Below are 14,560 nucleotides of genomic sequence, written 5' to 3' on the forward strand. Positions count from 1 at the left end.
TCCCAGGCTGGTCCCAAACTCTTGGACTCAAGCTATCCTCCCCTATCAGCTGCCCAAAGTGTTGGGTTTACAGGTGTGAGCCACTGTGCCCTTTTTGATTTATCTTTTAAATAACCTCACTGGCTACTATATAGATAATAATCTATACTAGGGTGAGTATAATTGATATGAATCCCATGAAACGGAGGAGACTAGGTGAGAGGGAATGGCAGAGTCTCACATGAAATTACATGATGGTTTGTACTGGGGTAGTTGCAGTGGTAGGAATGATTGAATTGATTTGTGGATATTATATGTTTGCAAATATATTAGTTAGGGCTTTCCAGAGAAACAGAACCAATGGAAGAGAGAGAGAGGTTTAGTATAAGGAATTGGTTCATGTGATTATGAAGCTTTACAAGTCCCAAGATCTGCAGTTGGCAAGCTGGAGACCCAGGAAAACTGATGGTGTAATTCCAGTCTGAAGGCTGCTGGCTCAAGATCTGGGAAGAGCCAATGTTTTAATTAGAGTTCCAAGGCAGGAAAACACTGAGGTCCCAATTTGAAAGCAATCAGGCAGGAGGAGTGACTTCTTACTTGCAGAGGATTAGCCTTTTTGTTCTATTCGGGCCTTCAGTTGATCAGATGGGGCCCATTCACATTAGTGAAAGCAATTGACTTTGCTCACTCTACTAATCCATTTGGACTGGATGCAATTGATAATATTTATTATCAATTGCATCCAGAAACACCCTCATGGACACACCCAGAATAATCTTTGACCAAATGTCTGGATATTGTGTGGCTCAGTCAAACTGGGAATAGTACCTAAGAAAGAATATCTATGAAAAACCTAGAGATATCACCCTTTAAATGTGACATTTTAAGTGTTCCTAGCAGCAAGAAAAGGATACCACTATAAACACTTGTAGTCAACAGAATGTTGAAGCTCTCTTCTAATGCAATTCAAGAAGAAAGGGATATGGTGTAAGATTTGAAAGAGAAACAATAAAACTGTTCTTATTTGTAAACAACCGCATTTGAAACAAATAAAATCCAAGTGCTTTTCAACTACTGGCATAAATAAGAAAGCTTCAGAAGTTTACTAGACTCAAGTCAACATACCAAAATAATTGTCATTTCATCAAAACAATAACAAGCTATAAAATTAAATAGAAAATAAAAACCTATAAAATACATAAGAATAAACCTAATATATGTAGGTTAAGATCTTTATGGAGAAAATAAATATTTCTGAAGAACAAAAATAATTAAATACAGAGACACACTTCTACATTTATGAATCGTAAATATATTAGTCTTCTCTCCCACAATACACTAGAAATTTAATAACATTTTAACAAAAATTCAAAAGAGACTTTATGGAACTTGACAAGTGAATCCTAAAATTAATATGGAAGCACAAAGAATCAAGAAGATTCAAAATAAATATGAAGAAGAATAAGTTGGGGACAGGGCAAAATTTGCCTGACCAAATACATCAAAAATTTATAGAGCTATAGAAAAAGAGACAGTGTGGTATTGGCCTAGGAAGAGTCAAATAAACCAAAAGAACATAATAGAAAGCCCAGAAACAGATCCTTCATATGTGGAAACTTGAAATATGACCAACATGGCACTATAAGTCTGTGAGTAAAGGCAGGACTAGTCAATAAATGGTACTAGGACCATTGAGTAAACATATGGCAAAAAATAAAGTAAAATTGGATCCCATTCTCACACCATATACAAAAATAAATTCCAGATGGATTAAAGATCTAAATGTTAAAACAGCTTTTGGTAAAAAAAAAAAAAAAAAAAAAAAGAAAAAAAAGAAAAAGCATACAGACTATCTTTGTAATATTTATATGTGGAAAAATTTCTTAGAAAAGACACAAAAAGTAGAGCAAAAGATTGAAAAATTTGATGACACCAAGATTTTTTAAAACTCCTGTGTTCCACAAAGACACAAAACATAAAGTGAAAAAATAAACCATATCCTTTGAAAAGATATTTTTAACTCATATGAATGCTAAAGAAAGAGCATAGTGTGAACAGGCAATTCAGGAGATAAGTAAATATTTAAGAAGCATATGGAAAGATGCTCACCCTACAAATAATTAGGAAAATGAAAAAATAAGTTCGACATCATCTAAACTTGGCAAAATTTAAATTATAACAATATCAAGAGTTGTTATGGTTTTAGAGTAAAAATAACTCTCATATACTGCTAGTAAGTATGTGAATTGGTACCGCTACTTTGGAGGGCAATTTGAAATACCATAAAGGTGATGATGTTCATACTCTCTAACTTAGCAATTCTACTTATAGATTTATAACTTTAGGAAAAGTTCTTATGTACAGGAGGAAATTGGTGCAACAATGTTTATTGCAGTGTGGTTTCCAGTGAAAAATATTTTAAAACAGAAATGTTATTTAATAGGAGTATAGATTAGGAAATTGTTATGTAGTCATATAGCGGAATTCTATATAGCATTTAAAATACGTTCTAGAGATATATGTGTGAAGATGATTATCAAAGAGGTAAGATGACTGAAAAAGAAAGTTGTAGAATGATACATTCAGTCATATACTATTTATATAAATTTTTGATACCAATAAATATAAGCACATTATGTAGTATTATCTACATTGATAGGTATGTGTCTAGTAAATATTACACATGGGTCTTACAAAACACTATCTCTATGACTATGGTGGGATTGCAAGACAATAATGAAATCAGGAAGAAATAAACGACCTCAACTATATCTATTAAGTTTCCCAAAAATTGAAGAAAACATTGACATTTTGTTTTGCTTTCACGCAGCTGTGTGGTGAGGGAGATGCAAGGGGATTCATGTTTTGTCATTTTCAACAGAGGGCTGCCCTACTTCAGACAGAACCATTCACATCATAGTCAATGTGAAGGGTATCCTGTGGAGCTGTATGGTCCACAGGCTGCCTGGTAATATAAAGCAGTATGTTCCCATTTGTGTGTTTGAAATGTTTCAATGTATTTTTAAAAATTTAATGAGGTGAAAAAGCAAAGTGCTTCACAGAGTGTATTGTGTCCTGTTATTTGCTTTACACATTTATGCTTTTACAAGCATAGCATCTTTCTGGAAGAATAACAAGAAATTGCTATCAGTTGTGTTTACTGTGTTTGAGGGACAAGGCAATGAGACAGACTTATATTTACTAAATATTCTTTTGTGGCCATTGACTACATTGTTTATTTTTTAAATAAAATAATGTCAGACCAGGTGTATTAGCTCATGTCTGTGATCCCAGCACTTTGGGATCACAGAGGCTGACAGATTACTTGAGGCCAGGAATTCAAGACCAGCCCGGCCAACATGGCAAAACCTGTTTCTACTAAAAACACAAAAATTGGCCAGGCATCGTGGTGCACACTGTGGTCCCAGCTACTTGGGAGGCTGAGGCAGGAGGTAGAGGCTTCTGTGTGCCAAGATCATGCTACTGCACTACAGCCCAGGCAACAAAGCAAGACTCTGTCACCAAAAAAAAAATGATAAAAATAACAATAAAAAATAAAATGGAGTATAAAAAATGTTTTTACTATGTACTTTTATTTTGTACTTTTCCATAAATTCTTTACCTGATAAGTCAACCCTCCCCAGAAGGGAAATTCACCTCACTTTCTTTTTCCTCTGGAATCTATGTTTCCAATTTAATAACTTAAGGAAGAGCTTGAGTTGTATGTGTGTCTATAAATACACATGTATATGTGTCAGTATATTTTTATATTTATAAGCCCATATATATGTATACACACAGTCATGTGCTACATAATGACATTTCAGTCAATGACAGATGGCATTTATAATAAGATTATAATGCAGCTGAAAATTTTTAACATTGTCGCACGCACATTACTCGTGTTTGTTGTGATGCTGGTGTAAACACTGTTAGGCTGCCAGTTATCTAAAGTGTAGCACCTACAATTATGTATGCTTCCTAGTACGGTACTTGATAATGATAATATTACACTGTGTAACTGACATATATGTTTACTATACTGTACTTTTATCATTATTTTAGTGTGTACTCCATTATATATAAAAATATATAATGTTTATATATAATATACAATATAGTAAAAAATATATAATGTGTTTATGTATAATATAGCTATACATTTAAATATATCTAATGTGTATTATATATTTTTTATTATATATATATGTATATATATAAAGAGAGTTAACTGTAAAATAACCTCAGGCAGATCCTTCAGAAGGTATCCACAGAAGACATCATTATGGTAGGGCATGACAGCTCCATGCGTGTCATTGCCTCTGAAGACCTTTCAGTGGGGCAAAATGTGGAGGCAGAAGACAGCATGGATGATCTTGACCCTGTTAGGCCTAGGCAAATGAGTGTGTTTGTTATTACAAAAGAATCAAAAAGTAAAAACAAAAATTTAAGTTTATAAAGTAAAAAAGTTGCAGTAAGCTAAGGATAATTTATTACTAAGAAAGAAAAATTGTTTTTATAAATTTAGTGTAGCCTAAGTGTAGAGTGTTTACAAAGTCTACAGTAATGTGCAGTACTGTTCTAGGCCTTTGCATACATTCACTGCTCACTCACTGACTCACCCAGAGCAACTTCCAGTCCTGAAAGCTCCATTCACGGGTGCCCTATACAGGTGTAACATGTCATGTTTACTTTTTATACCCTATTTTCTGTTTTTGGTGTTTTTTTTTTTTTCTTGAGACAGGGTCTCTGTCTGTTGCCCAGGCTGGAGTGCAGTGGTGCAATTTCGGCTTACTGTAACCTCTACCTTCTGAGTTCAAGCGATTCTCCTGCCTCAGGCCCCTGAGTAGCTAGGAGTACAGGCATGCACCACCACAGCCCAGCTAATTTTTTTTTAGTAGAGACAGGGTTTCACCATTTTGGTCAGGCCGGTCTTGAACTCCTGACCTCAGGTGATCCACCCACTTTGGCCTCCCAAAGTGCTGGGATTACAGGCATGAGCCACTGCACTCAGATTTTATACCCTATTTTCACTGTGCCTTTTTTATTCTTAGATATCTTTAGATACCATTGGGTCATGATTGCCTATAGTGTTCAATGCAGTAACACACTCTACAGGTTTGTAGCCTAGGAGCAACTGGCTATACTATATAGCCTAGGTATGTAGTTGGCTATGCTATCTTGGTTTGTGTAAGGGCACTTTATGATATTTGCACAATGACAAAATAACCTACTGAGCCATTTCCCAGAATGTATCCCCATCATTAAGCAAATCATGATTGTACATATATATGTGTGTGTGTGAGTGTTTGTGTGTGTACACAACACATACAACCATACCAACCCAGGATGTTTTCCAGAAATTGAGATTTTTACTATGTACTTTTATTTTGTACTTTTCCATAAATTCTTTACCTGATAAGTCAATCCCACCCCCCGCCCCCAAGAAGGGAAATTCACTGAATTGGGTGGTTTTTAATGCACACGGGACAGTAGTCCCACTTCTCCATGCAAATACCACAATCAGTATCTTCTGGCCCACTCACATGGCTTCTTGAAGACCAGGACCATTTCATATTTGTCTTTATATTCTCAGAATACAAAGCAATATTTGGTTAATGAATAAATGACTAACACTTCTCAAATTATTCTTTACTTCTACAATATAATTGTCCACAGCCTACCATGTGTTTCCAGGATGAATGTGAGAGCACATCTGAGAAACCCAAAGTATCCTCACAGAGGATGATTTGTTGGAGAATCAGACAGTGCAGTTTTCAAATTAAATATATCTCAAATAAGATGATTTAAACTGGAAGCACCAAAGTTATAAAACAATTTCGTATAATGAGTATGTCCCTCTCACTTGGGAATAAACTTGGAAGGTGAGGCTTGTCCTTAAATGAAGGACTGTGGAGAAACAAATTTTTAAGTCTGAAAATAAATAAGCTGAAGAGATTTCCCCTTCCCTCAAATTCTTAACACAAGCTACAGTTTTCATAAAGTACAACTTCAATACTGGAATTTACTGAGTTGGGGTTTTTTAGCTCCTGTTTCTTGTGTGGCATCAATTTCAGGAGCTTTATTAAAACAGTGTGTCAGAGGCCTTGATGACTTAATGCCCAACTGGGTTTTAAAGTCTTAATTCTTCATTCAAATAGTAATTAAACTCCAGAGCTTAACTCAGTTAAGACTTTTTTCTTTCATCGAACAGGTAGCATGCTTGTCATGGCAGGGGGTTCCTAAACTCTCTAAGCCCCGATTAAAATGTTTTTTTACAAACATGGTGCACAATCACCTGATATTATGTAGTTGCTTTTTTAAAAATCTCATGGTAAAAATGTAAGCTGGTAACAGCAAAATGGTTTTTTCTTTTTCACTAATTTGACCCACCAGTTAATTTTACTGAAGATCTATTTCCTTGGAAAATCAATTCTTACTTACTATACAAAATTTGGAAAGTACAGAAAAATAGAAAATAGAAAATAAATAAAAAATCCATAGTCACTTAAAGATAATTCCTGTTGAAAATTTAATACGTTTTGTTTATTCACATTTAATCTTTCCTGCATGCACAGATTTTTGGTTTGGGTTTTACATCATTATGACACACTACAATAACATCAGTTTTGTTTGTTTAATGAAAATGATAAAAGCTAAAACATTTCCAGGTCATTAGAGCTGACTTATGTTTTATTTTTTAAACCAAGATCAAATCAATCGATTTTTGGTTGCATTTTCTTTGGCATGATTCTTGATTAGTTTCTTTGGTTCTTTCTGATGTACGTGTGAAAAGCTACACGTTTAGCTGAAAGAACAGAGACTTTAGAATCTCTCCAACTTAGGCTTGAATTCTAGTTTCGCCTCCTAGTAACTATGTCTTAGGTATGTTCTGTTTAACAAATATGTATGTGGTCCATATTTATACTTTTTTTCCTGTATGACAGATATTATTATTTAATCTGTTTGAAGCAATGTGTTTAACTTCTAGGAACTCCTATTTCCTTCCTCGTAAAATGTTAATAATGTATTCTCCCCTGCAGGATTAATTTAAGAACTAGAGGAAAAACATGAGAAGCGCGTACCACCAAGTAAACATTCACTGAATGGTACCTATTTTAGTCACTTAGAAAAATCCTCATAGATTTTAAACAAATTAGCCTCGAGTTACACAAATAAGCACTGTTAATGACAGAAATGAAAGTAGTTAACTCCAAAGGATTAATTCATTGCTGAAGAAAGTATTTTTAGTGAATCGACAAAAGCGCTTCTGAGGGATTTCCAACTCTCTGGTCTTTGCTCATGAATTCTGTTTGAAACAGGAAAGTTGAGCCAAAAGAAGCAGTAAAATGAGGAGGAAAAGTAGGAGGAAGGAGAGGAGGAGGAGGAAGTACAGAATGGATGGATAGGTAGGATGAGAGAGAAGAAAGGAAAGGAAGAGAAAGAAAGAAAGAGAGGAAGGAAAGAAACGAAAGAAAATAAAGGAAGGATGAAGATGGATTTGACTCTGAAGATTAAAGAAGTATATGCATTATGATTTGATTAGATGAAAGTCAAGTGTCTATAATAGGTGAAGGACATGAAGCCAAGAATAAGAACTCTGCTATAAAAAGCGAAAGAGAAGGAAACATTAAAGTGTAGTTGCATAGCTTGTGTGTGGCAGTAAAGGATGACCTGGTGCACCAACGGAGCTGGTTGGGGTGGTCACTATGATAGTATTCAGAGTGACAGACCTTTCAGGAATACCCACCACCAATTGCCCTTTGCTGTCATGGAAATAGGCGGAAAGTTTGTGTTACCTCCAGTCCATTGGGTTACTTAACTTCTGGGAATAGTGTGACTCTAGCGACAGAGTATCATTCACAAAACCTTAATGTTGGCCAAACTGTCATACCACACTACCTCCATCTGATTTCCACCCCCACAGCACCTCTGAAAGGAAGAGGAGTTCCAAGAAAGAGAGGCAGAGAAGCAGTGGTATGTCTCCTTCCTGTTGCGGTAACTACTGATTATAATAAAATAACCTCATTGTTAGATTTGTCTAATTTTTAAAATAAACACTACCGAAAGTTTTTTAATTGCATGACAAAACATATTTATTTAGCAATACTAAGTTGCATCAACTTGGAACGTTGTTTTCTTTGTTGTTTTAAAAAGAGATCCTTTTAAAAGGTACCCACTTGTAAATATTAAATGTGTACAGTATGCAAAGTCTAGTGAAAAGAGGAAATTATATGAACGTGAATTTGGAGTCAGGCAGAGGGCTGCTGCAATAGTCCTGTGAATCAGTGTCAAGACAGAAAGCCACACTTCGGCAGCTCTTCCTAGGATTCCTTCTCATGGAGACAATGCCCTTTTGAGTATAAAGAAGTAGAAATTCTTGTTAAGCTTTTCAATGCTGATCGAAGTCTGTAGGTGATATTCCTGTCCTAACTCTCTGGTTTGTGAATTTCACCTTTTAAAGAGAATTGCCAGCTGAGTGTGTAGCCTACCAAATAAAAAGTATGATCATTTTTATGGCACATTCGAATGTTTTTTATTCTTTTCTTCTTCCTTTCACTCCTCTCGGATAGGTTTGACGTCGTTGCATGTAAAAATGGACCAAAATCATGAAGGTCTTTAATTCTCACTGATTTTTTCCATTTCTTAACAACTATAATCAGAGTCAATTTAAACAAATTTTTAAGCTAGGTTGATTTTTCTTTTTCTGAAATATGAAAAGCTCCAACCTTACTTAGAGAATTTTAATCAGAGGTATTCCTCTCATATATTGTACATTTCTTTTTATGAAATTTGGAAAACAGCAAAAAAGTCACTGACAACAATACATCTAAAGATATATAAAACCAGAATCTTCAAATATAATTAAGATAAAATTGGATGAGTAAGAAAGTAACATCAAACAGAAAAGCAATTTCTACTTGAAGCCAAAAATTTTTTTAAATATTTAAATACAAAATCATGAAGTGAGAAGGGAAGTAAAAAATGAAATAAATTTATAAGAAATCCATACAGTTAGTGAATAATAACTCTTAAAAGATATATATACCAGAAGCAGAAACTATAACAGTACTTCTTTGTGATACCCTATTTCTAAGTGTTTTCTTTAAGAAAGAGACTGTAATTATCAAAGAAATGTTTAAAATGAATTACTACATACATGTATTACCTAAAACAGTCTACTGTGAATACTATATATCAATCACTTTATACCTTTGAAGATTATACTTTGACATCCTCAAAGTGATCAAGAAGAATCAAATTCAAGCCCCAGGGTATAAACAGTAACAGGGAAAGGTCAGGTTTAATTTTTTTCCCCATGTTTGTAATGGTGAGAGTGGGTTTAATTCTTTATTGAACAAAGTGAGCCTTTATTTTGATACAGTTTCTCTTCTTTAGAAAATTGGATGAAAACAGCTATAAGCAGGCAAGAGAATTTCTTGCTGTAAGGAACAAACAATGCTTAATCAAATTTCTCATGGCTTAAGAAGTGCCACAGAATTCTGTACAGATAGGGTAGAATGCCAACTGGCTTCAGCACAAAGCTCCTAGCTTTGTTGGAAACATCCACGCACAGTGAAAATATGACATTTCTTTCAATATCTTCCTCTCTCTTTTACAGTATACTGCAAACATTTTGATTATGTGTTTCACCCCATGAGTGCCCAATTTACTAATAACATTATAAATATTGTAGTTCTAAATTCCTTGGCTTGTTTTAACTGGCATAACCTGTTTATTCTTCTTCCAAGAAATATTTTATGTCTAACTTTCTTCATATCCTGATGCATACTGATAACAAAAGGATCTCTAGTACTTTTGTGTTTCAGATTAGAAAAGAAAAAAAAAAGATATTCACACAACATGTATAGTCCAAAATAAGCAAAACTGAAATGCTTCAAGCATCTGGTTTGCTGTAGCTTTCAAAGTGCTTGGCCTTTACAGGAGATTCTTTTTAAAAGGACTTTAACAACAGACTAAATTAAAAGAATAAAGATTCCTATTATGAGAAAATAAACAATCTTTTTTAAGCATTTACTTTCTTTTAGTTAGTATGCACAGTAATTTTTTTCTGTACTTATTTGGAAACCAGTGACTGGAAAGTTCTTATTTTAAGTAACTGCAATAATATTTTTCCTTGGTTAATTAAAATGGTCCTCTAGATTAGAAATTGATGATGACATGGTTTATTAATTTTACTCTATGTTTAGCTTTCAAACGAAAAATAATATGCTATTAGTCTTAATTATTGTATGGCCCAGAAACAGTAACACCGTTGTTTTTTCCTTTTTTTCAATTTCTAAAATATGTTTCTGTTTTAATTATGAAGCACTTATAAAATTATTTCTTTATTCACATAAAGAAAAATTAACAAAATCAAGTTTGATATTTAGAGATTGTCGATTTCTGCTGAAATAATTTTGCAACAAAAGATTGAAATAATCCAGATATAATTGTATAGATGAAATAAAAATATATAAATGTGTGTCAAGATCCTGCATATGTTTGATTCTTTTTAAGCTAATTGTTGCCTTGGTAATTATAGGTACTTCAGATTTAGTTGTTGATCACACTGTTTTTTAAAAGGTTTGTGTAGCTATATTGTGATAAGGCATTCCTTTAGGAAAAAAATCATAAAACGTTTAACTTCTAAATATTCTATACATGAATTATCATCGTTAATCACAAAAGAATTATATATTAAATTTTAATGCTATACTAAAGGTGCTCCTTGCTTATAATTTCCCATTATTGTATTCAGAAAAAATTTATCTTACTAGCTGACAAACACCTTGGTAGGAATTTATTTTTGAGCCGAGCATGGTGGCACACACCTGTAGTCCCAGCTAAGTGGAAAGCTGAGGTGGGAGGATTGCTTGAGCCTACCAGTTCAAGGTTGCTGTGAGCTATGATGATGCCACTGTACTCCAGCTGAGGCAACAGAACAAAACCCCGTCTAAAAAAAAAATTATCTACCATAACACATAGGCACACAACCTTGTACATAGTGGGGGCTTGATAAATAATTGTTCTTTGAAAAAATGTAAACCCAGTATCATTTCATGTAACATGATTTCATGTACTTTTCTGTTTGCTTGTTGGGGGGGTAAAAAACAGAAAACATAGTGTTGAATAGCTCTGTCTCTGTCTGGCCTTATTTCAACCCTTAGTACTTTGTCAGTCTTCAACACAGATTTTTCTCCAACTTCAGTGTTTGCTCGCTAATTAATTCATTCACATTTGATGTTTCATTTATTTATGGTAATATACATATTCTCTATTCCTCTTAAGAGACAATTATGCAGGTAAGGATGATTACCTCATTCATACCAATGATCTAAGGATCAATATCTTTAATTTTCCTCCACTTCAATAGCTCTGGAAAAATTAAAACAAGTACCCTCCAAATGTAATAAAGGCAAAATTACATATCTATACATCTTTCCCTTTAATATCTGATTTCTTTCAGAAATGAGTAAGTGGTTTCAAATGTGGAACAACAAAATTTTCTTTTTAAAATATAACAGCCTTCATTCTAAAGGACTCTACAATTCTAGACTCTAAAATGCACAGACATCCAGAATTAAAATTCTATGGTTATGAAAGAGAACTCCAGCATAACCCCACCAGCTTCGTTCTACTGTACCCTTTTTGTACTAAAGAAACACAAATTTTTTAGAACAACAGTTGGAATGAACACTGCTTATTCTTGCTTTGACCATAGGACAACCGCAGTAGCACCCTCATTTTTAAGGAGGTATGAAAGAGTTTTTCCATCAATGTTCATTTTGTTTTTCATCTATAGAAAAACCGTTTCCATGGAGATTACTGTTTACCTTCACCCTGCTAGTATTTGGCTGAGATGATTGGCAAGTGCAACTTATGCTAACAAAAGGCATGGAGGTTCAAAGACCTGTCATGTGCAAAAAACTCCTGAAACCTAAGAAGTTAAGCATGGTTGAGTCAGTCTACACCACCCTTAACTTCTTACTTAGTAACCCCCTAAAAACAGACCTTTAATAGTTACACACCCATTTGCCAGCATGCTGATCTGGTAAAAGCCAATGAGACAGAAAAGGCATTCAGAAGGGAATGCACCCAGGTCCATGTTCCTCCTCACTCTGACTCACTGCCACCTTGGGTATGCCGTTAGCAATTCTGGGCATCAGGTTGTTCAAATGAAACTTCTAACTAAGGTATTTGCTGACCACCTACCTCACAGAAGTATTGCGAGGCTCAGCTATGAAGCTATTATAAAGCAATCTAAGCACATAAAGTGCTTTGTAAGCACTAATGGTCCTGACTCAGTGAGGAAAGGGGGCATGCTGTACATTGAATCACCCACATTGTTTCCTTCTTTTAGACCTTTGTGGTAATTTCCTAAACAATAAAAAATGTGCCCTTCCCGGATGACTGGCTCTATGCTTGCTCCTGGAAGGTAACTAAGATGATTGAAGTGAAAAGTCACAAAGCTATGGGCCACATTACATTTTCAATTTGGGAAAATAGATATTTTTAAACTAATAAACTTTATAATTATTATTATTTTTGAGACAGGGTCTCACTCTGTTGCCCAGGATGGAATGCAATGGTGATCATTTTTTTTTTTTTTTTTTTTTTTTTTTTTTGTAGAGACAGGTCTCACTATGTTGCCTTGGCTTATCGTGAACTCCTGGGCTCAAGTCAGGTTGGGTATGGTGGCATGAGGTGCACCTGTAATCGCAGCACTTTGGAAAGCTGAGGCGGAAGCAAGAGGATTGCCTGAGGTCAGGAGTTCAAGTCTACCGTGAGCTATAGTCAAGACTGTCTCTAACTAAAAGAAGAAGAAGGAGAAGGAGGAGGAGGAGGAGGAGTCCTCTATTGTAAAAAGCTTGCTATCTTATTTATCACTAAAGAGAAAACATTCTCAGTTATAATTTTAAGGAGTATCTTCATTTAGAAAATTTTAAAATATGAAAAAAATGTGCTTACAACTGATGAAATACAGTTTATGGTATAATCTAGAGGAATAAATACTTAATTCTTTCAGGCTTCATTTAGAAATGTATAAATTGCAGGTAACCTATTAAATAAATTCTACAATATACAATATTTTCACATATAATCTCCATTAGAGAGGTGCTATTTCTTGCTGTTATGTTTTGTACCACAAGATAGAAATTATTTATCAAAAAGACATCACCAAGTTGGCTCAATTTTAGCCATCTAATTTTGAGAGTTATTTAAACTCACTAAGCCTCAATTTCCCAAGCTGTAAAAAGTATATTACAGTAGTCATGTAATTTTAAAGGATTGTTATGAGAGACAAAAGAGTCTTAAGTCACTGTCAGTTATTATTTGGCATACAAGAATCAGACTGATTTGTATTTATCTTTTGGCTCTACCATTTTCTGGCCATAATAATTTGGGCAAATCGAATATCCTCTCTGCCTCATAAATGGCCATAGTGACACTTATGTGTCAGGTTCTCATGAGGGTTCAATGAGCTGATTAAATATATCACCTTCCCTACATAGTGCCATCCATATTATGCTGATGAACCAAAAATTTCATAGTAGAAAATGACATTCATTGAGCACTTACGTGCTCAATGCTCTTTGACTCATTTAAGCTTCACGATAATCCTAGGAAGTAGCTACAATTATCATTTTTATTTTATAAATGAAGAAAGTGAGGCACAGAGTAGCTAAGCAGTAGTCGCAAAGCTTGGACAGAACTGCTTACTGAGCCCAGGCAGCATGGCCTCAGAGTGGCCTGCATTTCAAGTCACCTCTTTGCCTTAACTTCACCACTAGGAAGACTACAAGGCAGACTTATAAAATGAACAAGGCCTTCTGCTAGGCCAAAACATTGGGGGAATAATAATCCAAGATACGACTGGCCACTGCAGATGTGCTTTCCAGTGGGAGGCACAGGCAGGCGGTAGGACGAACCGTTAGAGGTGGGGGTTGCTCATAGCTCTAGTACTTGGCACGCAGCTATGGTTGAGTCATTGACAACTTCCTGCACAGCCACATAAGCTGAGGAATAACATGGAAGGTATTTAACAATCTGTATGAACACGTAAACTCTGTGATATAATGAGCAATCCGTCACTATGTTAACAAAAAGAGAAATAGTTCTAAGCACATTTGAACATTTGAGAAGACAGCCATGTTCCAGGATGAAAGGAATGTAATACTTATACTTGGAAATACGTAATAGACAAGTCAAATGAAGTTCAGAGGAAAACAGAATGACTGAAATGATGTAGGGAAAGGAGAAAATTTAACTGTACAGGCCTCGGCAAATGACAAGAGAGCTGGTAAGAACGGAGAAACTATCAAAACCGAAAAACCACTTCAGCTTAAGAACTCATCTCTCCCTGTACTTGTAGTGTAGAGTTTTAAGACATTTTTTATTTGTTTCAAGTGTGTTTATGTGGATTCCCAAGTAAGACTGTAAACTCTGGTGACTGATGTGGTGCAGTGGAAAATTCACTCATTCGGACTCGGAAGAGAGGCATCTAAAACCTGGTCTGCCTCCCCAGCCGAATGACCACAAAACATTTACTCAATGTCTCAGTTTCTTCATTTGTGAA

This window comes from Saimiri boliviensis, chromosome 7, assembly GCF_048565385.1.
Source record: "Saimiri boliviensis isolate mSaiBol1 chromosome 7, mSaiBol1.pri, whole genome shotgun sequence".
Lineage (NCBI taxonomy): Eukaryota > Metazoa > Chordata > Mammalia > Primates > Cebidae > Saimiri > Saimiri boliviensis.